Source organism: Toxorhynchites rutilus, chromosome 1, assembly GCF_029784135.1.
Source record: "Toxorhynchites rutilus septentrionalis strain SRP chromosome 1, ASM2978413v1, whole genome shotgun sequence".
NCBI classification, from domain to species: domain Eukaryota; kingdom Metazoa; phylum Arthropoda; class Insecta; order Diptera; family Culicidae; genus Toxorhynchites; species Toxorhynchites rutilus.
In genome coordinates, this window is record NC_073744.1 from 11,299,840 (window position 1) to 11,324,189 (window position 24,350).

General features: G+C 40.8%; 1 protein-coding gene across 4 annotated transcripts in view; it reads right to left on the reverse strand.

Annotated features, from left to right (window-relative positions):
- Positions 1–22,884, reverse strand: part of LOC129766294 (cubilin) — a 174,907-nt gene extending 152,023 nt beyond the window's left edge. For 3 of the 4 annotated variants that reach the window (XR_008741459.1, XR_008741457.1, XM_055766820.1), the window contains exon 1: positions 22,524–22,884. The gene's annotated coding sequence lies outside the window, so the exon portion shown is untranslated. The remainder of the gene's footprint in view (positions 1–22,523) is intronic. The other variant, XR_008741458.1, reaches the window with a different exon arrangement.
- Between the last annotated feature and the right edge of the window lie 1,466 nt (positions 22,885–24,350).

Here is a 24,350-nt window from a genome sequence, read left to right on the forward strand (position 1 = left end):
TCCAAGGGGAACTGGCAGATTATTTTTCAGCAACGATCATTTTTTTCCAGGTTTCCTCTCGATAACCAGCAAACGAAAAGAGTTGGGCGCGTGTATGTGTGTGTGTGTGGCGGCTGCTTCTATGTCTTCCCGAGGAACCGTATTTCGATGCTGATACTCTCTTGGTCACCTTCTCTTCTCCTTCTGATCGATCGGCTTTTCTGCGCTCCCTCACAGTTAAAACAAACTGATTGCATTTCAGATCAGGTCAAGCCAGGTAATGAATACCTCGATCCCTCGCCGTTCAGCTCGTTCAGTAACGATGTTGTCTTGTCGATGTCCTCAGGCGTCGTGCACAAATTACGTAACGCAAAAATCCGGATTTTGAACCTCCCCCCCCTTTCGTAACGCAATTTCCTATCTCTAATAAACAGAAAGTAACGCAACATCTAACCCCTCCCCCCTTATCGCGTTACGTAATTTGTGCACGACGCCTCACGAAAAATGAATGGGTTTCACCACCAGAATATCATTTCAGTATGCTTTTCGTGCGTGATTGAATCGATAGAAGGTGTGGTTTACGATGGCAATTTGGAAGGCAAACTAGAGGGGAATGAACTCTCTGAGTATGAAAATTTCGGCGACTGAGCAATAATCGATTGAAAATTATATAATTTTGGCGATACGAAACATTTTCCGTTTTTCATGTTATGCATCCATTATTGGATACGAAAATATCCTACTGATGGGAAAGAATAATCTTCAGAAGCTTTCCAGCTAATTACACTTGATTGAAAAATTACGAAATCAAATGTATTTGGTCGCTGTGTTCGCCATATAATTAGAAAACATTAAAATAAACTCTTTCGCATGGATGTATTCTTCAATTCCCAGATTATTTTTCAGCAACGATTAGATCTTTCCGGGATTTTCTCGATGCTGTATGGCATCCAAACGAAAATTCTCGTTTCAGTTTGGCCTGCAAAAAACTTTTCTGAACTCTAATCCATCAAATTTGGAGCCCTGAAAAGGGCCGTTGATTATATGCTAAGCTAATATAGCACCCTCTCCTTGGATTCGACGGGCCAGCTGAATGTCCTTGGGCATGATGTGACGCGTTTTACGTGGATAGCACACAAATTTGTATCTTCGAATAAGCCTCCTGCAGCGTCATAACCGCGGAACTTTGGAAGCGCAAGTCGGTTTTGAAGTCCTGAGCAATTCCACGATCCAAAAGCTGCAAAGGTAGCTTGCGGATCAGCAATTCGGCCGACTTCCGATAGCGATGAATTTCACGGAAAGTTCCCGGTCGATAGCGATGTGGCTTCTTCACCTATCCTGCGGCTGGTGCGCTTATCCGAGCTGCTTTCGTGTGCCTTACCACCGAAGGACTAACGAGCTGTCTGCTTAGTCCCGATGAAACGAGTCCTCACGGTGCGAGAGTAGAGTAAGAAATGAACGAAAGCAAAGGAAGCGTCATTTTATAACCTGTTTTCGAAGCTATCATTAAGCTATTGAAACAATTTTCCGACTCAATAAATAGCAATCATATAACTCTTGGACATTTTATCTTTTGTATGAAATGATTATCACTGTTCCGTTGATCCGAAGCAGAATGAATCACGCTTAAAGAAGGAATGGATTTTTTCTTGGAAATTACTCAGCAAAAATAATGCCCTTTCCCAACACTTAAAAACGACAAACGGTAAACAGTTTCATCAAAGTGATTTCTTCGATATGGGGATATATTCACTACATCATGTCATGTATTTCATATTCTTCATTATGAAATCCATATCCATGGCACCTATCGGTATCGAATTATCATCGACACCGCGATTTTCGCTAAATGCTCCTTTCAGTTCGGCCTGTAAAAAACTTTTCTGAGCTCCAATCCATCAAATTTGGAGCCCTGAAAAGGGCTGTTGATTATATGCTAAGCTAATATAGCACGCTCTCCTCGGATACGATGGGCCAGCTGGATGTCCTTGGGCATGATGTGACGCGTTTTGCATGGATAGCACACAAATAGGTATCTTCGAATAAGCCTCCTGCAGTGTCATAACCGCGGAACTTTGGAAGCGCAAGTCGGTTTTGAAGTCCTGAGCAATTCCACGATCCAAATGCTGCAAAGGTAGCTGCGGATCAGCAATTCGGTCGACTTCTGATAGCGATGAATTTCACGGAAAGTTCCCGGTCGATAGCGATGTGGCTTCTTCACGCTTCCTGTGGCTGGTGCGCTTATCCGAGCTGCTTTCGTGGTGCCTTACCACCGAAGGACTAACGAGCTGTCTGCTTAGTCCCGATGAAACGAGTCCTCACGGTGCGAGAGTAGAGTAAGAAATGAACGAAAGCAAGGGAAGTGTCATTTTATAAAACATAAAAGAATCGAATGTAAACCCCACCCTCTTTATTATATAAGCTTACTGTATACTCACGAATATAATAAGGGAGGGATTTAGATGCTATACTTTTATGGTTTATAAAATGACGCTTCCTTTGCTTTCGTTCATTTCTTACTCTACTCTCGCACCGTGAGGACACGAGCTCGTTAGTCTTTCGCAGACAGCTCGTTAGTTATTCGGTGGTAAGGCACACGAAGTCAGCTCGGATAAGCGCACCAGTAGCAGGATAGGTGGAGAAGCCACATCGCTATCGACCGGGAACTTTGCGTGAAATTCATCGCTATCAAAAGTCGACCGAATTGCTGATCCGCAGCTACCTTTGCAGCATTTGGATCGTGGAATTGCTCAGGACTTGAAAACCGACTTGCGCTTCCAAAGTTCCGCGGCTATGACGCTGCAGGAGGCTTATTCGAAGATACCAATTTGTGTGCTATCCATGCAAAACGCGTCACATCATGCCCAAGGACATCCAGCTGGCCCATCGTATCCGAGGAGAGCGTGCTATATTAGCTTAGCATATAATCAACGGTCCTTTTCAGGGCTCCAAATTTGATGGATTAGAGTTCAGAAAAGTTTTTTACAGGCCGAACTGAAAGGAGCATTTAGCGAAAATCGTGGTTTCGATAATAATTCGTTACCGATAGGTGCCATGGATATGGATTTCTTAATGAAGAATATGAAATACATGACATGATGTAGTGAATATATCCGAAGAAATCACTTTGGTGAAACTGCATTATAAAATTATTTGTGTACGAATGCCGCAATCGATAGTCGACTCTAATTTGCGCTGGGTAATTTCCTCGGAGGACTCAATTCCTCCTTTGAGCATTAAGAAACTCTTTCTGGTAAAACGAAGTGGTATGAATCACATTATTTGAATGATAGAATGAAGAAGTTTTCTGCCAATTTCCTTCAACCTCCAAACATATCTTTCTCCCGTTTGTCGTTTTTGCGTTCGCTAATCCTTTCTCACAACACCCATTTCTCGTTTGAGAAATTGTTGAGTAAACATTGTTTGCCAGTGCGCGTAGAGCGGGAATTCCTAAAGATTCATTGCACCTCTAATAAATTGCAGAAAGACGTGGTCTTACGTTGATCGCACTTGATTGAAAAAATCCAAAACGAAATGTATTTGGTCGCAGCATTATATGAGTAGAAAGTAAATAATCGCTCGAAAATGACTTGATTTTCGCGATGTGAAACATTTTCCCTTTTTCATGTTATGCATCCAATATTGGATACGAAAATTTCCACTGATGGGGAAAAAAAATATTCAGAAGCTTTCCTGTTAATTGCGATTGATTGAAAAATAACAAAACCAAATGTATTTGGTTGCAGTGTTATATGGATAGAAAACATTAAAATAAACTCTTTCGCATGAATGTATTTTTCAATTCCCAGGGGAACTGGCAGATTATTTTTCAGCAACGAGGATAGCAACGAGGGTTCCGCGCGTGTATGTGTGTGTGGCGGCTGCTCCGATGTTTCAAGCGGAACCGTGGCATCAATCTCCTCCTGATGGATTCCCTTTTGGCCTTAGGTGCACAAACAGGCTCTTGGTGACACCGTTCATCAGCGTGTTCATGATAAACGAAATTAGCTTCACAACAACAGCGACAACATGCTCCAATCGCTGTTCAATCATAACTGAGTGGGTTTACGAGCGGCGCTCGCTTATATACCGATTGGTGATTTCAATAGCCTGTTTTGAAAGCAATTTTAAGACTATTGAAACAAGTTTTTGGATCAAAAAGTAACAAGTATATGACGCGTAGACATTTTATCTTTCAAATGAAGTGTTTATCAAACCATTTCGTTCAGTTGTTTAAGAGCTATTAACGCTCAAAATCTCGGTCTCCAGCGTAACGCTTTCGTTCTCGAAACTTTGGTTTTACACCCCGGTATAGAAATGAAAGACGTAGTCCTACGTCAAAAGAGTTTAGGAAATACAGTTCAATGCTTTCTTAAACAATATCCAAAATAATAATAAAACACAAATTGATTTTTTCATAATTTGTTTGCCAGGATCTGATGAGTATGTGAATTTGGCAGTTGTTCTGAGCTTATTGATAGTTGGGGACTTTCCTGATTATTCAATTTTCACCAATTCTTAAATTGTTTCCAGATTGAAAGTACAGTAATTTACAATTAGTTCGTCATTTAGCTAATTGGACGGACATGTAATGCGACTTATTTAGTTGGACATTTTCGTAAACATAGAGATCCAAATTATGACCCCACATTGAAGGTCGACACTGTACCACTGTCATCGCAAATGTTCAATTACAGGTTAAAATCGCCTCCAATACGACACTGAGTGGTGCTTCGGCACGTCTTATTGAATGTAATTTACTGTACAACATGTCACAAAGCTGGATGGGAAGAAATTTTCCAACTGTGAAAGCTGTGACGAGTGGCAAACGCAATCGCTAAACAGAAAGGTTTAGCCGAACAAGATGGGGATATCGAGTGATAACAAAACAATAAACTCTTTAGATTGAAGATAATTTTGTGATCCTGAAAAGGACCCTTTTTAGCCTGCATGTGAATCCAACGAGCGAACAAATCGTAATGAATGTATTTTTTTGCCATCGCTCCCTTTTAACGCTGATTCGTTCGTCTCGTTGGACTCGCCCCTCTGGCTGAGTCTGCCGATTTGTCTCTATCCTGTGAGTGTGTACCGCTAGAGTATAAAACACGCGGACCCCAAAAAATATCTTATTTTCTTTCAAACCGTAAACCCGTGTGGTTGTACGGCATCGGCATCGTGTACGTAACAAAGGAGGACAAGTTAAGGGAAAGGCAAAGTCTCACTCGAACCGTGCAAGTCTCCAGTTCCCTGTTGGTCGCATTCACTGATTGCTCGGCAAGGGTAACTAGGCCGAACGGATTGGTGCCGGAGCACCAGTATACCTAACAGCGATTATAGAGTTTCGGCCGTCGGAGTGCTCGAGTTGGCTTGCAAAGCTGCTCACGACAATCAGAAAACCCGCATCAAGAACAGAGCAGCTTTGGTTCGGCGCTCATCAAGGCAACAATTAGTTTCAGTGAGTGGCAAAGTGTTTCTCCGGCACGTCGTATTAAATGTAATTTACTGAACAACATGTCACAAGCTGAATGGGAAGAAATTTTCCCACTGTGAAAGCTGTGGCGAGTGGCAAACGCAATAGCTAAACAGGAAGGTTTAACCGAACAAGATGGGAATATCGAGTGATAACAAAAACACAACACCAAAGGTTCATTTCAGAACCATGAACATATTCATAAAGAGTAAACAGTAAACTAATCCATTTTTCAGGTAGATAGGTAGGTATTCACATAGGAGAAGAAAATAAAACAATATATTTAAAATATATATTTAACAAAAGCTGTCCCCTTTGTATAGTCCTACGTCACTCCGGTTGTGTCCCCGACATTACCCACCCGTCTTTTATAGATTCTGTTTTGTCCTATATTGGGTGATAGCCAATATTTCAATGCCGAATGGATCAATTAAGGGAGTATTCTAGTCTAGAAATTTGAAAAAAATCAAAAATTTTTTCCTTCATATTTCTGTACTTTAGGCACTCAAGAATATACTCTAGAAAGGACTTATCGAAAATCCTATTACTTACCTAGCTAGAACCATTTTAGTGATGCGATATCTAACCTAGTTCGGCCATAACAATGAACTTCAAACGGGTTTTTCTCGAAACTAGTTTTTTCAAACTGGCGTACACGATATATCAAGTTCTACTGAACCGATTCATGTCGAATTTATATGGAAACAATCTGCAGACATCTATCGCATGAACCTCTAAAACAATGACGTTTTTGGAATTTTAATATTTAAAAAAAAAATCGGGTGACGTAAGAAAAAACGTTTTAAACCGCATGTTGGTTTTCAAACGGCCACCATTTTGTTAAAAAACACGTTTTTGACTTGTCCGAAGTTCATGCGATAGCGGCATCTTTATTGATTCAGAATCTGTTCGATTTTTTTTTGTTTCCGATAACCAGAAGGACTGGAATCGTGTACGCCATGGCACAACTTTTTTTTGAACCCCCTCACTTCATCAGCTCTTAACTGTTCTAGTTATGTACATTTTTTCTCCGCTCAATTTTTGTTTCATTGTTAGAAGATAGATGGACAAATAATGATATAATGGATAGTAAAAATATTCTTCGATTTGTTTTTGCGGAGCTCGTAAAAGCGCCCGAAATTCGTTTCTCTATACTAGAATACCCCCTTAATCTCTAGCTGATTAAACCATTTTTGCAATAAAATCTGCAATATGTTCAAGGTATTTTTTTATTTTTTCGAAGTTTTACAATCTACTACTGAATGGTTGGATAAATCAATCAAGTGTAAAGTTTCAACAACTTCGGTGAAGGTACTGTACTTCTTTGGAAAAAATCCAGTGAAATGAGAAGTGGATGTCATTAGAAATGTGGATCTAATGAACACAACTCCCACACTGCTGAGTGATAAGCGTCACCCATATCATGTAAACAACGCAAACTCCAATACAACTAGGGATTGCCAGTAAATTAACGGTAAATTACCGGTAATAAAATATTTTAAAATAAACAATTTTCTTGAAGAAATGGCTTTTATTGATAATGATTAGTTTACAAAAAACATTTTGTAAGTTTTTGCTACTTAGTATGTTGGTTAAAGTATACTTAGGGATCCAGAGGATGTTAATTTTGTCGTCTTCTAATCTTGATCGTGTCTCATTAACAAAATTTCCAGAAGAGGAAGACGCAGAAAGAGCATCGAATACCATTGTCATGCATTTGCCTCTGATGCCTTCGGTACGGAAACTCTTGTCTGAGGGTTTTCATCAATCCTTTTATAGACTTTGAGCTTGGGCTGGACGTTGATAGCTTTGATTGCTGCAATCTTCGTTCATGTTTTTCCTTAATGCTCAACTGTTCTGCAGATTCTGCATCATTCAGGGGATTTTCTCCTTTTTTTTGACCAGCTACTGAATCAATACCATCATCGTTAAATTTCATCAAGTCACGAAAAATTTCAAATGCCTGCTAGATCAATGCAGTCCGTGACGTTTGATAGAAGACGCCAAAGTCATCATTAATTGTGTCACTACCACGAGCAGAATGATCATTCATAGTTATACGGGAACAAATCTACATATACGAAAGGTCTTTCTGCCAGTGTTGCCACACGTACAGATTTATCTGGAAAGGTACAGATTTTCTCGTTATTTTTGGTACAGATTCTGTACGGTATAGAGTTCAGATTTTCGCTAAAAAGTACAGATTGGTACAAAATGTTTTTCCATTTGTGAAATTTCTTACATTTGAAAAATGATGCAATGATTGATCAGTTTCATAAGGACGAAATTCCTTACAAGGATCGTCTGAAAAGATTCGCGTCGGACGGTGCGACGTTTGTTTTGCCCCAGATTAACATATGGAATCGTTTGTTCAGGCTGAAAGACCTGAATTCACGATGCTACATGAATAGCTGAAAGATTTTTATTTGACCATTTTCATTAATATCTGCTAGGAATTTTACGTTGTTTTAATGTCCAATGCTAATAAATGTGGAAATCATTTGAAAATCGACAAGAATTTTAGGTTGAAATATCAGCAGAAGACATTATCAGAACAATGGACAGCGAAAGGCAGATCATTTCAAAGGATTTTTGTCGCAGTTTTTTCAGCGAGCTGATCAAACAAATGGGAAAGAGATTCGATTTTGATGATTCGACGCTCAAGTCTACGGCAATGTTAAATCCCAGAAACTTTGTTTGATTTTGACAAGCATTACCGTTGTGTTAGAAGCGTTTCCAGGATTCTACAATGGGAATATACAATATAAAATTACTTATTTTATAATAACAGATTACTTATTTTATAATACAGAGTAATTTTATTAAAATAAAATTACTCTGTAAGGGAATCACAGTTTCAGATAACTTGCATGTGCAGGACAAAAATTGAATGTTTTAAAAAGAAATCGACGGTTCGCTCACCTTTTCGGCGCTTCGATGCCTTGTTTGCAACGTTCTCACTATGCCTCACTCTTCGGCAACTGTTCTCACTATGCCTCAATCAATTCCTTAATCATCGTCAGTTAGGTTAGGGTTTGAATTAAAGAGACTTTAAACTTTGAGAGTTCATTCGTCTCTTACATAATAAGGTAAATAATTATTTATGGTGTAAAAATGAAAATTGCCGAAATTACCGATTATTGATTGTAAAATTACCGGTAATTCGGTTATGAAAAATGAACCGGTATTACCGGTGAAACCGGTAACGGTAAAACCGGTTAACAATCCTAAATACAACGACATGTTTAGATGCTAAAATACACAAAATATTTTTTTTCAATACACAGAACAATCAAAAACATCCAAAAAATTGGTGGTAATATATTTGCCACTGCCCGGCTAGCGTAAAGTGTTGGTGACAATATAATCGGCAAACTCCATCCCAACAACATGTTTAATTGCTAAAATACACAAAACATTTTTTTCAATACGCAAAACAATCAAAAACATTGAAAAATTGTGAGGGGTTACGCATATTTTCGACGTAGAACTACACAATTATATTATACAATCCACTTGTTTACCACTTCGAATAGTATTTTAGAATGCATCGAAATTTTTGTAATAGATTATGTTCTTCGTTACAAATAAATTTGATGAACGTCCTTTTACGTTTGATATGATGCCTAAGACTACCAAAATATGTGAATAGAAGAATTATCAAACGATCATTGTATTTTACATTTCCCTCTGAAAATATTACACATCTCATTTTTAGGTAGTTCTCGAACCGCGAAGGTTCATTCACCTTTATTATCTGAAATGACGATTTTCCCAGGCTTCTCAGTTGAGAAGTACGTTTTAGGGAAACATATTCCGCTCTGCACAACGACAAGCGAGTACAAAAGGACTCAACACCAAAAATACCCCCGACTTGCATGTATTGGACAAAGCGGTTTCCCCCAGGCACATTGATTTTGAAGTCCGTGTTATAGAAACACAGCTCGATGGGAACAAAAATACCCCCAACTTGCATGTATATTTGCAGAAAGGATTTCCACAGGTACATCGATTTTGAAGTCTGTGTTGGGGAAATCGTAAATCGGGTCAATCAAAACGAGGCAGTTAGGGCGTTTTAATAACGCTTGACATTTTACAGTTATTCAATTGTTCATCTCATGAAAAACAATATTTTATTAATTGTGATAAACGCGTAGAAATATTGCCTATCAATTGATGCAAACATCTTTCCGATCTGTTGAAAAATGTTCGAGTGATAAGCATTCGAAATACGGGTAGGGTTGGCACACAAATCGGCAGAACAAATGTATGGGAAAAAGGAAGTTCTTTTAGTTTTCATGAATTTGAACCGTTTAGAGACTAACGAATTGTAATGTATAGCATATCAAACAAATCTTAGAGAAATTCCGATTCGATTGGTATGCAAATCGTGAGAATTTTTTTTTTTTTATTATCTGTATTATAGTGATTTTCAACTCATTTGGCTGGTTCGTCACTTTTTACTTCCATTTTTGGAAGAATGTCGGGAGTGAGAATTGAACTCGTGACCTTTAGCGTAAGAGGCATGGATGTTACCACTACGCCAGATCGCCTCCACTAATCGTGAGAATTCGTTCACAGTGAAAATAGTTATTAACGTTAACTTTGTTTCATAAAAACGTGACCTGTTTTCTGATTTGGCACCCTTCCTGAAAGACGTAGTTCTACGTCAAAAATTGGTGGCATTATAGTTGCCACCTGCCCGGCTAGCGTGAAATATTGGTGGCAATATAGCTGCCCGTCTAGCGGAAAACACTTGATGGTAAAAATGTTGTTTTTGTATGTGAAATTTTGATGTTCGTTTCAACAAAAGCAACTTATTCAATCCATGACCAGACTCAACAGTTCATATGTATTAAAAACATTAACAAAATGTTTTTCTGTTTTTCAATAAATTTACGGGAAATTTGCTCTTGCTGCTCTAAATTGGGAGTTGTTGTAGAAACCAACATTTGATTAATTGTGATATACGCGTAGAAATATTTCCTATCAATTAATGCAACATCTTTCCGATCTGTTAAGAAATGTTCGAGGTTCAAGCATTCGAAATACGGGTAGGGTTGGCACACAAATCGGCAGAACAAATCTTAGAGAATTTCCGATTCGATTGGTATGCAAATCATGAGAATTCGTTCACAGTGGAAATAGTTATTAACGTTAACTTTATTTCATGACAACGTGACCTGTTTTCTGATTTGGCACCCTTCCTGAAAGACGTAGCTCTACGTCAAAAATAAAATCGTTGGTGGCAATATAGATGCCGGTACCCGTTAAAGGGTTAAAGAAGAAGAATGAACAAAACATAACACTATGGTAACTGTAGTGTCCAAACCTTGAAATAACACAAAATATAAGACCTTTGTTTAAACACCTTGACTTTGTATAACGCCACAAAGGCATAAATGTCAAAGAGTGAAGAATGAACAGGTCCCTGAAAGTGAACATGTAAAGGCGTGTTAGTCATTTTCTCCCTTCAATCGAAATTCGCTAAACTGTTAGTCAAATCAAGCACAAAGGAGCAACCATTTTGTTTGGCGATTCCTGGATTTGACAGGCGGAGCACACGTGGCCGATGGACCGTTATTGAACGGGAATTAGAACAGGGAACTCCAACAGAACCAATAGATTATTTCAAAAGGCCTATTTATCAGAAACTGGGCTTTAGCCGTACAATGACTACAATAGAAATTCATATACGCAAAGTTAGTCCTTTGGACATGATGCGAATACTTTTCAACAGCATAATCAAAATTCATAGCGAGTGAATGAGCAATAATAGGAATTATTACAGTAACTAATAAAGAAACAATAATTTTGATAGCGATAGCTTTCAGAAATGTTTTTTCCAGAAAACATTAAAGTGAGAAGCAGTGAAATTTGTAGGTTCAACTAAGTGTGCATATTTTTCTATGATTCAACGATGAATGAAGAAATAAACAACTCTTGAATGCCCTAAATAGTGATGGACTTGCTGAGAAAACTAAAAATGATTTTTTTTTTAATTAGCATATTTGGATAAATTAGAAAAAGAGAACGTTATAACTCCGTAAGTGGGCATCACCAATGATTGTGGTTATGAAGTAGGACGACCAAATGAGACTTGTTATTGACTGTAAGACTTCGATAATAACAAGGTTTGAATAACAAATACATATCGTTTACCGTTGGCTTATGATCTATGTGGTAGATTGGCAAACTGCAAAATCTTTTGCTCTTTAGATCTTGCAGGTGCTTATACTCATCTTGCTTTAACGGAACGATCTAGGATTTATGGTTATTGTTGGGGCGAATTAGCCACTTTTGGGAAACAGCAGCAACGAGCGGCTGATCTGGCAGCACTGATTGATGAGTTAGTTAGTTGAGAACTGGAGTTAATCGCGACGACATCGTTTGTGAAGCTTGTGCGTAGAAATAAAGATTGTTATAAAGGTTGAATTTTACGAGTTTTTATTTCGTCGATTCGACATATTTGGCGACGAGGATAAAAAAGTGGTTAATTGAAAGCTGTTAAAGAAGAAGTGATCTGATAAAAGTGCGTGTCTGTGCGATAACTTTCGACCTGGTTAGAATCTAGGTGACCGCCATTTTGAATTGGCGGAAGGAAAATTTCTCCAGAACGAAGACGAGCTCAACCGGTGTTTGAGTAAGCGTAAGTAGAAAGATAGAAAGAAAAAAGAAAAAAAAACAAATAAATCATCAGCTCTCAGTGATTTGATCACAAAACTTTTGGATGTGCATTCCCAGTATTATTCTTATTCATGCAAATGATGATGTGGAGCATAGGCCCTGAAAGCGATGAGAAGACAAATAATGCAAGTCACGAGTAAGGGAGCAGCTATGGTTGTGTGCGGTTGTGTGTGATAGTAATGGTTTTGTACCAAGACGGAGAGTGAATGATGTCTTTGGTTGTGTACCAAGGCGGAAAACGAGTGATAGTGTTGGTTGTGTACCAGGAGAAATTGATTGAATGTGGTTGTGTGCCAAACTGAAAAAATTGGCATGGTGCAAATCAAATAGTGCTTCCATACACATTACCCAACGAGCGTGAATACCTGAGCTGAGGAGGAAGAACAAATGCAAACGTGTTAATGGAGGACGAAAAATGTTAAAATCGATGATGAAGTGATGATTTGTCAATAGCCTTGTGGAAACCGGTTTGTTTGTGGTTGTGATATGTTTTACATCAGGTACAGCTGTTACGCACATAAATTACGCAAATTTGGCAATGGATTCTCATTGTATATTCACCTATAGGAGTAAATGCGAGAGTAGATGTTGATGATTCTTTTACAACTGAGACTGGTAGTACAGTCGCATGCATAATAATATGAGCTGTCAAATTATTGCAGAAGGACCGCACACTGGAAACAATGATAACGTTGGACACGAGTCACGAGTCACATCAACAGATCAGGAATGATCAACATTTGATCAAGCATCAATCTAACTACCAATCCAAAAACAGGAAGTGGGTTATATCTATGGTATAACCACAAGGGTGACGTAGGACTATCGTTGATTTGAAGTTGAATCTAAATCCATTCTGAATGAATCAATAAATGAATATTTGGGGGACGAGAAAACGAGAGCGTTACGTTGGAGGCACAAGGTTTCATGCGTCCAATATAGGATACGAAAAACCTTGTTCTGAAGAATAATATTCAGAAGCTTTCCTGCTAACTGTACTTGATTAACAAATCACAAACCTAAATGTATTATATGGATATTTTATGGGAAGAAAACATTAAAATAAACTCGCTTGAATGTAATTTTCAATTCCAAGGGGAACTGGCAGATTATTTTCCAGCAACGATTAGATATTTCCAAATTTTCCTCGATACTGGAAGCCCACCAGTGGTTTATGATAACTCGATAACCATCTGTTAATAGCACTTGATTGAAACATATTTGGTCACAGTGTTACATGGATAGAAAACATTCAAATAAACTCTTCCACATGAATGTATTTTTAAATTCCCAGAGGAACTGGCAGATTATTTTCCAGCAATGATTAGATCTTTCCGGAACTTTCTCGATGCTGAATGGCATCCAAACGGAAAGAATTCTGCGCGTGTATGTGTCGATCCTTCCCCGTCCACCTCCTCCAGCACGTTAGGCAACGATGTTGTCCTGTCGATGTCGTCACGAAAAATGAATGTGTCTCACCACCAGAATATCGCTTAAGTATGCTTTTTGTGTGTGATTGAATCGAAAGAAGGTGTGGTTTACGATGGCAATTTGGAAGGCAAACTAGAGGGGAATGAACTCTCTGAGTTCGAAACTTTCGGCGACTGAGCAATAATCGATTGCGTACGCATACAATATTGGATACGGAAATATCCTACTGATGGGGAAGAATAATCTTCAGAAGCTTTCCTGCGAATTACACTTGGTTGAAAAATTACAAAATCAAATGTATTTGATCGCTGTGTTATATGGTTAGAAAACATTAAAATAAACTCTTTCACATGAATGTATTTTTAAATTCCCAGAGGAACTGGCAGATTATTTTCCAGAAATGATTAGATCTTTCCGGAACTTTCTCGATGCTGAATGGCATCCAAACGGGAAGAATTCTGCGCGTGTATGTGTGTGTAGCGATGTCTACCCGGGGAACCGTTAGTGGCATCACTCTCCTCCTGATGGATTCCCTTCTGGCCTAGGGTGCACAAACAGGCTCTTGGTGACACCGTTCATCCGCGCTTTCATGAAAAAATAAAGAGCTTCACCGCAACAGCGACAACATGCTCCAATCGCTGTTCAATTAGAACTGAGTGGATTTCCGAGCGGCGCTCGCTTATATACCGATTGGTGATTTCAATAGCCTGTTTTGAAAGCAATTTTAAGACTATTGAAACAAGTTTTTGGATCAAAAAGTAACAAGTATAGAACGCGTAGACATTTTATCTTTCGAATGAAGTGTTTATCATACCATTTCGTTCAGTTGTTTAGGAGCTATTAACGCTCAAAATCTCGATCTCCGGCGTAACGCTTTCGTTTTCGAAACTTTGATTTTACACCCCGGTATAGAAATTAAAGACGTAGTCCTACGTCAAAACCAGAACAATAGCCGGTTAATTTGCTATAGGTGCGGTAATCGAGGGCATAAACATGGAAGTATCGTATGCCCTACCAAGAATACAAAATGTTCTATTTGCGGAAAGTTTGGACACTGGGCAAAACGTTGTTACACTCAAGGTAGACTTCGCGGTGGACTAAAGTGACGATTTGACAATCTTGTACCATATCCGAGCACTAAGCGCATCCGTGCGGTATCCAATGAAAAAGATAATGAACAAGCGATTGACTATGTACTCTATGCGATCGGCGGAAATGTTTCCACATTCAACGTTGGAGGTGTCCAGGTATCCATGACCATCGATTCCGAATCAGACGCGATATCATTGCCAATGGAGTTTGGGAACAATTAAAAGAGTCTACAGTAAAAACAATGGAAAAGCCTACAAATGCGGATAAGTCTCTTAGGGAAGAATAAGACGTTTGCAAAGTTCTACGTGGTAGAAGATGGGCAACACTGTTTATTAGGTGATTATACAGCGAAAAACCTGAACGTTCTTAAGGTCGGGTTTGGTGTTGGTGCAGATGAGTCGCATTCAAAGACGTCGTTTCCGAAAATTCGAGGGGTGGTTATCAAGATACCAATTGACCACGATGTTCAGCTAGTGCAACAGGCGTATAGGAGACCCCCGATCGCATGGGAATCAAAAATTGAAGATATACTGCGTTCTCTCGTGGACATGGATATCATTGAGCGAGCCCCAGGCCCTTCGCCTTGGGTATCACCAGCGGTTACCGTGATGAAGGACTCCGGTGAGATTCGGTTGTGCATTGATATGCGCAGAGCAAATCAAGCTGTGCTACGCGAATCACACCCGTTGCGGCTCATGTTTGGAGTAAGTTGTGCGCCTGAGCCATTCCAAAAGGTAATGGAGTCAGTTGCCGCGGTTTTGGATGGTGTACTCGTATATCTGGATGATACAGTCGTTTACGGTACGACCATTGAAGAACCACTGATCAAAGATTGGCTGCAGTTCTTGAGATGTTTTCTGACTTTGACATCCTACTCAATGAAAAAAAGTGTATGTATAGTGTTGATTGTCTGGAATTTCTGGGACATCAACTGTCCATCTAAGGAGTTGAACCAACCGAAAGTAGAATTACGGCTATACAAAATTTCCGGGAACCAAACAATTTGTCGGAGCTTAGGAGTTTGTTGGGTTTGGTTTGCTACGCCGGAAGATTTGTTCCAAACCTGGCTTCATTGACTAACCGTCTAAGACAACTTCTTCGTTCAAAAGGTAAGTTTGAATGGAAATTTTTGAATTAAAGATGAAATCAGCCAAATTCATCATCTGGGTTTCTTCAATCCGAAACATCAAACAAAATCAATGACAGATGCAAGTCCTACTGGGCTAGAAGCAGCACTTCTTAAAAGTGATCTACAAGGACAATACAGAGTAATCGCGTATGCTAATAAAGCTTCAACGGAATTGGAAAAAAAATCAAACCGAGCGAGAAGCTTTATCAATAGTGTGGGGAGTGGAGAAATTCTGTCTGTATTTATTATTGGGCGTCACATTTACATGAGTAACGAACTGCAAGGCTTTGAAATTTCTGTTCAATACTAGATCAAGGCCTTGTGCTAGGCTTGAACGGTGGGTACTCAGGCTTCAAGGATATACGTTTAAAGAAGAACACGTTGCTGGTTCTGAGAATCTAGCCGATGCACTATCAAGGTTGAGTAGCCCGGACAGTGAAACGTTTGATGAGCCGACGGAAGGATACATTCGAAACATTGTTGCAAATGCGGTTGCAGTAACGGTTGAGAAGGTTGCGGAGGACTCTAGCAGCGATGAAAGTTTTCAAAAAGAAAGAGGACCGAATGAGTTCAAGCCCTACATTGTGAGACATTGTAATTCAACTGACATTGTGATCTTCAAATTTGCTCTGTAATATGGATACGTGCCTAGTTTGTTCACGATCCTTGAGTTCCGGAAAGGTGATAACGTGCAGTGGTTCGTGTGGCCTTATTTTTCACCACACTTGTGTGGGATTAACTAAGCACTACTACTCAGCATGGTCAGCAAAAGTCGGACTACTCTGGTTTTGCGACTCCTGTCGACTGCATTTCAACCCTGCTACTTACAATCGAGAGAAAGTTATCATCAAAGCGTTACGTGAGCTGTTAATACGCACAGACTCCATGGACACACGTTTAGGCAACTACGGCGACAATCTTCGCACTATCAACAAAACACTCTTTGGATCACAACAGCAACACAGACAAACCAGCCAATCGTTCGAAAAGTCAACGTTTCTCAACAACATCGATCAGCTCAACCTAGATGACACCATTGATCCTATTAACCGCTCGCGATCATGTGACGAATCATCGTTTTTCGAAGTTCTGGACGAAGTCAACAGCTCAGTTGCACAACCTGACAAACTCGTTGTGGGAAATAGACGTGTGAAAATTTTGTCCAATCATCATTCCAGGTCCACAGGCGACTGCATCCACACCGGCAGCACCAATCGAAAAGCCCTGTGAATTATCCGGCAACGATCTTCCACCTCACGCTCAGAACGGAGGAAATAGTAACCGGTCAATTTCAGTTATCTCCGGTCATACCCTACCCATCAACGACAATCAAAACACTGACAATGTTAATCGGCACAGAACTGGAATTCTAAGCGTTGCCAAAGTTAGGCAGACTACTGACGATATAATAGATTACTACGTGACACCATTCACCCCAGACCAGAAAGAAAGTGACATCAAACAACACATTCATGACATCACAAACGTGGACTCAACGCTGGTCAAGGTGGTCAAGCTGGTTCCTCGTGGAAAATGTTTGGATGATCTATCGTTTGTATCATTCAAAGTGACCGTTAATAAAGCTATATCCAACGTGGTCGGCGATGGTTGGTACTGGCCAGAAGGAGTTAACATTCGTGTTTTCGATCACGACCAAAAAAACGGTCATACTTCATCTCGTCAAAACTCGACTTAGAACATGTAAAGAACGATCAACCAGCACGTAAATCTGTCAATGTGGTTAACCCGGGACGCGCACAAACAGACTCTATGGACAGCCCTTATCCTTTCAGCACAGTCGAGCCATATTTCATTGGTTCCTGCCGCAGTCGTCCCGGCCCTGTGTTCGAACATGGTGATGGGGCTGTCCAGCCTGTCTCATCAGGCAAGTACGTTAATTCACCGATCAGTACAACCCCTGATTCGTTGTTTGGTTTTAGTACTATTCCGTTTAATCGTCAACCCTCGAGTTTCTCTACGAAACGTGTTTCAACTCCAGGACGCAACAAACCTGCAGTTCCCGGCAACGTTATGTCCAACTGCCACGCCGGCGGGTTCGATTGTTCACGTACCATGACAACAATCAGCGTCAGCAACGGAGTGCCTCAACCTGATCACAGCTCTTTATCTATATACTATCAGAACGTCAGAGGCCTTCGCACTAAAACGACACAACTAAAGCTGAAACTATTGTGCTGTGACTACGATATAATCGTGTTTACCGAAACGTGGCTCAAATCCGATATCTGCAACACAGAGCTTACATCGGACTACACCGTATTCCGGTGCGATCGCAACGAGGCTACTAGTAACCACTCGATGGGAGGTGGCGTCCTTGTTGCTGTGAAACCGACACTGCACTGCACGGCGGTGTCCATAGTTGATTGCAATCAGCTAGAACAGGTTGCTGTAAAAATACTACTTCCTCACCGTTCGCTGTTTATCTCTGCTGTCTATATTCCTCCGGGCTCAGATGTTGGGCTATATTCAGCTCACGCCGTGACTGCTCAATATTTATTGGATCGTTCATCACCGAACGACGTTATCGTGCTTATTGGTGATTATAATCTTCCTCATCTACAATGGTGTTTCGAGGAGCGTCCAGTGAACAAGAGACAAATCTAGCAGATCCCATCTCGTCGTGTGGCTTGGTTCAAGTGAATTCGCATGTCAATTCGAACAACAGGCTTCTGGATTTAGCCTTCACGAGTTCTCCGGATATCACTGAGGTATTTCAGCCACCACTACCACTGCTGCCCATTGACGCACATCACCCTCCATTCATCCTGCTCGTGGACTTACAAAGTTCGGTCACTTGCCACCAAATCTTCCCAGTTTCGAATGAGAACGACATGGACTTCAGGCGATGCAATTTTGATTAACTTTAATGTAACTTAAGCAGCGTTAGCAGGAAACCTTGGTGGACAGCTGAGCTGCGCAACTTGCGTAACCGACTAAGGAAAGCACGTAAACGATTCTTTGCTCTCAGATCAGATGTGAATAGAGACTGGTTGCGACAAATTGAATCATCATACAACGAATTACACACTTCCAGTTATCAACAATATATATGCAGACTGGAATCTAACTTGAAACAAAACCCATCGATGTTCTGGAGGTACGTTAAAGGACAAAGGGCTACCAACCTCGTGCCAATCAATGTGGTCTACAATGACTCCACAGCCAGTACAGCTGACGAAGCCGCCAATCTTTTTTCTGACTTCTTCCAAAGTGTGTTTTGTTCTACTTCACCTGTACCTCGGCCGGGATGTTTCAACAACGTACCAACTCATAATATCCACCTTCCGATCTTCAGCTTTTCCAACGAAGAAGTACTCGGTGCACTGGTTAAACTGGATGCTTCAAAAGGAGCCGGGGTGGATGCTCTGCCGCCGTTGTTAGTTAAAAAATGTGCGGCATCGTTGGCGGTTCCTTTGACGATGCTATTCAACAGCTCAATTGAACAGAGATGCTTCCCGAGTTTATGGAAAACCGCTTCTATGATTCCAGTTCACAAATCTGGCAGTTTGTACAATGTCGTCAACTATCGTGGAATTTCGATTCTCAGTTGCTTGGGAAAGGTTTTTGAATTTCTGATGCATAACGTCATACTAAACGCAACACTGCCGTTTATCTCAGATCATCAACACGGATTCATATCACATCGTTCCACTGTGTCCAACTTAATGTGCTACTCCAAGTTTCTGTTTCGTGAGATCGAACGGCGAAATCAAGTAGACTCTGTTTATATCGACTTTTCGAAAGCCTTCGACACGGTACCACACGCTTACGCAGTGCATAAATTGCAACACATAGGTTTTCCGACTTGGATTGCGGACTGGCTATTGTCGTATCTAACGGATCGAAAGGCATTTGTACAGCTCAACTCATCACGATCCAGCACATTCAACATACCGTCTGGCGTACCGCAAGGGAGTGTGCTGGGCCCTTTGATATTTGTCCACTTCATCAACGATGTCTGATTTTTCCTCAAGATTTTTCGTGTCATCGCATCTCCAATTGACTCTATTTTATTGCAAACCGACATCAACATCGTCCTGAACTGGTGCAACGAGAATGATATGAGTGTGAACATAAACAAATGCAAAGTGATCACTTTTAGCCGCAGTCGATCTTCATCCTCACACCAATATCGGATCGACAGTGCTTCTGTGGAACGCGTACAGTCTATTCGCGACTTGGGAGTGATAATGGATTGTAAACTTCGATCTCACGAGCACGTTTCCATTACTACTGCAAAAGCCTTCTCCGTGCTTGGTTTTATTCGCCGTAATGCTGCTCAGCTAACTGATGTGTATGCACTCAAATCGCTTTTTTGCGCATTAGTACGTAGCATCTTAGAATACGCTGTTCCGGTTTGGGCACCTTACCACGCGTACCAGATAATACGAATCGAGCGTATCCAAAAGCTGTTTTTACGATTCGCACTTCGGAACCTGCCATGGAATGATCCCTTAAACCTTCCTGATTACCAAGATCGTTGCCGTCTGATCAATCTTGAGCTCCTGTCGGTAAGAAGGTTGAGACTACAGCGGCTCTTCATATTTGACGTCCTGACGAATAACATTGACTGTCCTGATCTTCTACAGGAAATATCATTTACCTTACCCCCGCGACAGCTGCGACACACTGCTTTGATCGCCATTCCTAGACACAGGACTAATTATGGATTCAACAGCTCTTTCTGTTCCTGTCTTAAGGCCTTTAGTGTTGTTTGTGATCAATTCGATTTCCAATCACCCGACAATGTTTTATATGTAGACTTAAATTATTAGCTTAAGTTATGATTAGTCTGTACGAGTCCATCGAAGACTGAACACAAAATAAATAAATAAATAAATATCAATACATGAATGAGTTATGTTCGGTAGATGGAATGCTCTTGAGAGGTAATCAACTGGATCAACAGCTGCAGCAAAGTGTTATCAGTTTGGCCCATGAAGTCCATCCAGGAATTGGGGTAATGAAACGACGGCTCCGGCTAAAGGGCTGGTGGCCGTTAATGGGCAGAAAGGTGGAGGCTTGTGTTAAGCAATGTAAAGATTGTACATTAGTCTCCTGACTAGGAGCGCCAGAATCACTATAGCGTACAAAAATGCCAGAGAAACCATGGATCTACAGAGCGGCTGGCTTTATGGGCTCTCTACCTTCCGGTCATTCACTGTTCGTAATAGTTGACTATTTCAGCAGATTCACAGAAGCAATTATTATGAGATCCATCACAGCCAGGAACACTATTCAAGTCTTGCATGAACTTTCAGTAGATTTGCGGTTCCGAAAACAATCAGATCGAACAACGGACCACAGTTCATCAGTAGACTAAAAGTTTCTCTGTGCTGAGTACTGTTTATCTTTATAATGCCCCAGAAAATACAATATTCGGAAGAAAACCTAAAATATGAATGAATCAATATGATGACAGTAAACTCAAGCAATGAGAAATGCAACTTCTACTTGAAAATTCGAATTTTTTTTTCATTCAAAAATGGTGATTTCTAAAACCGGACAAACCATGATCATAATTTCTCTTCAAAACTGGATGAATGAAACACTTTTCGAACACGAAGCTCAATGTCGCCAACGCTAATGAACTCCAATCGGACAATTCATCCTATCACTCTTATTTGGGTGTAGACGAACACAACAGTATAAAGACAGCACAAATCTAACCATCCGTTCTCCTGTGATGATGATCCTTGCGTGAGAGAAAGGTACAACAAGCCATACTTTACCGAGAAACTTCCGATGTCATTAAATTGGAATACACACAACAAATTATCTAGGTAATCGATTCCTCACTCCAAAAGCAGCGGTGGATCTAACATGCTTTTTAGGAATAATAATATTTTTGATCAACTCCATCGATTAAGTATTCACAAATTATTCATGAAAACTCATAAAGCTATATTGTCGACATATGTGACCATATGTGACCTAAATATGGTTAATTGTATGTCCTGCATCTATTGGACGATATTGCCTATATTTACTAGAGAAAGAACCACCGAAATGTTAGTTCATTGAGGTGAATCTATACCAACTCTGTGTGACCATCGTGCTCGAAGCTAATAATTCATTCATTATTTACCATCATTTATCATCTTAATCTAACTACTCAGAGGCGGACTTCATGCAAAGCCCCACGATTAAAGCGTACTCGAACCCTATATCAATTCGCATTATCAGATCAAAATAAATTCACTCCCAATCAACCAAGATAACATCTCGAATGCTTCGCATAATCCTCATCGATAGTGAATAGATTTCTCGCCAGAGGTACTTCCCTCCAAAGCTGACACACGCACATTCACCAGAATTCGCCCACATCCCATGTTTTAAACTGATAACATCTAATAATCCCTATATTCCGTGTGCACACAACAAACCAATCCACTCTGGGTGAAACCAAATGCAGTCTCTCTAAGCGCTGAACGGAAAGCGTCATTCAATTAGCAGTAATTCTCAGCATAACAATAGGTCAGCGGGTAAAACAATGGGACAACACTATATTCACAGGTTATAGTCCCCGAGCCGGCCACAAACAACACTGGCACTTCCCGGATTATCATGCTAAGGCCGGGCCCAGGACTCGTTTATGGTCCGTAACGTCACACATCCGGAAGTTGGCGTGCGCTTTATCCTCGCAACTCGATAGCAGCAGTAGCAACACCAGAAGCAGCAACAGCATCCCAAAGGCACAACCCGATAACATACATTCTTCTTCGTCTTCTTCTTCTTGATGCAGGAACTCGAATGTTGCAAAAATGTAAATCACAACATGCAAAGCATTCTTCCACCCGCGCCAATGGCAGGGCCGCGAGTGCCCGACCGACTGCCTGCTCGGCGTCTTCGCCACTTTCCCCACTATCCCACCTACCCACACAGCGCCATGTGTTTACTCCCGTCCCGTCCGCGTCTAGCCACCAGCGGAGCACGATTTTGACCTCGCACGGGAAATTGAAACGCGCCAAAACACGCGTCCTCCTCGAGTGTCCCCAAAGTGGGCGGCGAATGGATCGGATCGGATCGAATGGTGGACTCTAGGAACGCGCAACTATGGACCGATTCGAACGGCGAGCGGCTGCAGACTAAACTCAGTCAGTGTGCCATCGGAAGGCAACAGCAGCAGCAGCCAGCAAGGACGAGAAGCGAAACGAGCGAGTTGGAACTGCCAGCAGCTGTGCTGGAACAGCTGGATGCTGTGAGTGGACCGAACTGGTGGAGATTAAGGGGAGGCTTCCTGGAAGCACTGCTTTGAGTTTCCCCGATGTGGAGCGGGGATTGTTTTCGTTGTATTACCGGTATTTTTCTTGTTTCGTCCAAAGGCCGGAAGGATTATGAATTTTCGGAGTGAAGTGTTGCCAGGCTGATGAGCAATGGGCGTAATTAATCATGATCGGGAATATGGAACATTGGATCTTTCGATGATTTCGATAGATCAATGTTTTTTATTCCTTCCGTATCCTGGCACACGCAAATAGCATCCCCAACGTGCAAAAGGCTCCTTCAAAGGAATGCTTTGGCTGTTGCCACAGCGAGCTGTGGAACAGATAAAGAGAGGGGTTTCTCATGTTGCAATAAATATCCACCCTAAATAACAGGTAAGCTTAAATGCGGGGCCATGGGTATGAACGTGTTACACCGCACAGATATGAACACGGATCGCTATGTTCTACCGGGTTCCATCCGAGGAAAGGTCGTCCTTCACGTGGTGCACGAGCAGAGGGCGGTGAAATGGCTGATGTCGAATGTGTTTTATGGACATTTCTTGGGTAAATTGCTCCCTTTCGCCATCTCCGTTGTCGTCGTCGTCAGCTGCTTTGAATGTGCGCTTTGTACTTGTACTACTTTCTCCCGTGCCTGACAGCTTCGGGGTTTCGGTCTCAGGGAATAGAATGAAATGAGTGTACCACACCTCATCTGGAGTTGGGAGAAATTCAAATCAAATTTTGGCAGTGTTCATCAGATATAGCCGTCGGTATGTAGTACAATGCGAGTGTGTATGACGAGCATTCGTTCACGATAATGCTTTGACAGACGTATCGGCGGGATAATGCAACACATCGGTTGAAAGATTTCAGCTGGGAAGTTTTTTTCAGGCAAAGAATGTTTATTTTAATTTTAATGTTTCGCGCGACATAAAATAAAGCACGAATCTTCCAAAAATCTAGGGTATATTAATATGATAGATCTCAGCTTATTTGTTGTAAAAACATTGTATAAATGTTTTCATGTTCTTTTTCTAACATTTCCATTCGTGATGCTGGATATGGATGAGGTGATCCTACTACAATGCAAGTGGAGTTCCATGCGATGTTGGAATGACCGTTTTCGATGAAAGTCAATCGCAAACCTGAAGAATCTCAGAACACTGAGAACTCTGATAAAATACCATCCCGAATCGCCACTGAATTTGAATCATGCTCAACTATTTTCAAATTTTTGAATTTTCGAATTTTCGAATTTTCGAATTTTTGAATTTTCGAATTTTTGAATTTTAGAATTTTCGAATTTTCGAATATTCGAATTTTCGAATTTTCG